The following is a 2,098-nucleotide window of genomic DNA, read 5'->3' on the forward strand; positions in this document are numbered from 1 at the left end:
CTCACCATTCAACCACCACTTATGTTACTATTCGTTTTCTACTAAGGTTAAAAGAACCACACTTAAACAATATCGTGATTCACCCTTGCACCCTTGTTCTTTGGTTCGAAAAACTCAACAAGAACCACCTGTTGAACAGTTTTTCTGTTGGGTACCAAAAGCCCGAAACCATCCAGTTACAGCTACTAATATTTCTGTTTCCTAATTGAAACCCACCCAACAAAACCCATTAATTTGTTACTATTACGATGAACTACTGTTGCCCTACATCTGTTTCTATTCAACTCCGAACCTCACAATCAAAAACATCATTCTAAACGCCACCATCGCTGCTGCAGTTATATTTATAGTTTTGTTTCTGTTGAAGTTTAATAAAGAAGAAGATGATGTGTTTGTGTTTTCAAAGAACCCCACCACTATTGTTGGTCGACTGATTTAAATATCATAGATACATGTTCTTAAACTTGGGCCATATTATTTTCTTTGAATTTCGGTTGGGCCAAGTTTTCCCTTTACTACTTGGGCCGATATAATTGGGACTCATGAAATGGTTTAACGTTGATTGAGCTGTTGGACTTTTACTAGCGAGATGACAAGAATAATTCAATTACACGTTCACTCAGTTTTTATTTCTATTCCCATGTCTTAATATCACTCTCTCTCTATATATACATATACTTAAAACATAACTCTATAGAGATGTGTTTGTGTACGTATGTGTGACGTTGTCGAATTAACGATGGTCATGACGAGTAAAACACGATGTGATTATGGTAGAATCGTGATGGTGAAATATTGACGATAACGATATATAAGATAGTGATAGTGAACCGTGATTTTTATGATGATGATTATAATAATAAGAACATGATGATGATGATTCCAGTGAGGTGGCAAAGATGAAAATAATAGGACGGTAGGTAAAACAATGATGATAATTACGATTACATGTTATGATTATGATTAAAGAAGAAGAAAGATACAGTAGATACGTTAAATCAATTTTTCGGGTAATAAATTTAGAAAAGAATCAGACAGAGATATGGTTAAGAGTGTTTGGTTTAAAGGGGAGGTCTTGAGTTCAAGCCCGGTCGGTGGCATCTTTATTTTTGGAAAACTCTTAAAGGTAGTATACTTATTAAATATTACTCTTATTATTATTTTATTATTATTATTATTATTATTATTATTATTATTATTATTATTATTATTATTATTATTATTATTATTATTATCATAAGTATTAGTATTATTATTAGTAGTAGTATTATCGTTATAATTATTAATATGAATATTAGTACCATTATTGGTATTAGTAAAATCATTATTTTTATAGTTAGTATTAATTATTATTAAAATTAACGTTCTTATTAAAAGAATCATTTTTATTAAAATTATCATTTTTATCATTAATATTAAAAGTATCATTTTTAACTCTATTATCATTATTATTATTTTTATCATTACTAATATCATTTTAGTATTATTATAATTTTAACAAAACAAACGATATATAAATATATACAAAAATATATTTAATACATATAACATAACAAAAGTAATATTTTTACTTGTATAAAATGAATATATGAAACACGTAGACTATTAATATAAAAATGATTTAACTAACAAATTTACATAGATACAAATTTATTTGATTACAATTATGTGTGTTAATATATATATAAATGATATAGGTTCGTGAATCTGAGACCAACCCTACTTTTTTTCAATGTCGTCATATGTATTTTTACTACAAAATACAGTATGGTGAGTTTCATTTGCTCCCTTTTTAAATGCTTTTGCAATATATATTTTTGGGACTGAGAATACATGTGCTTTTATAAATGTTTGACGCAATAGACACAAGTACCTTAACTGCATTCTATGATAGAGTTATCTGGGATTGGGGTTGATTATTATGACACGCATTAGCCCCCAGTTTCCGTTAGAGCGTATGAGCTCCCGAGTCGGTGGATGGTTTATTATTTACGACATTTTGGCACCAGTTGTCCTATATTTTATAAACTTGTGTTCAGCCGTGGGGTGTAAAGACCGGCATAGAGGTTCTATATTTTGAAGGCACATGTATTCACTC

Source organism: Rutidosis leptorrhynchoides, chromosome 11 (genome assembly GCF_046630445.1).
Source record: "Rutidosis leptorrhynchoides isolate AG116_Rl617_1_P2 chromosome 11, CSIRO_AGI_Rlap_v1, whole genome shotgun sequence".
Taxonomy (NCBI): Eukaryota; Viridiplantae; Streptophyta; class Magnoliopsida; order Asterales; family Asteraceae; genus Rutidosis; species Rutidosis leptorrhynchoides.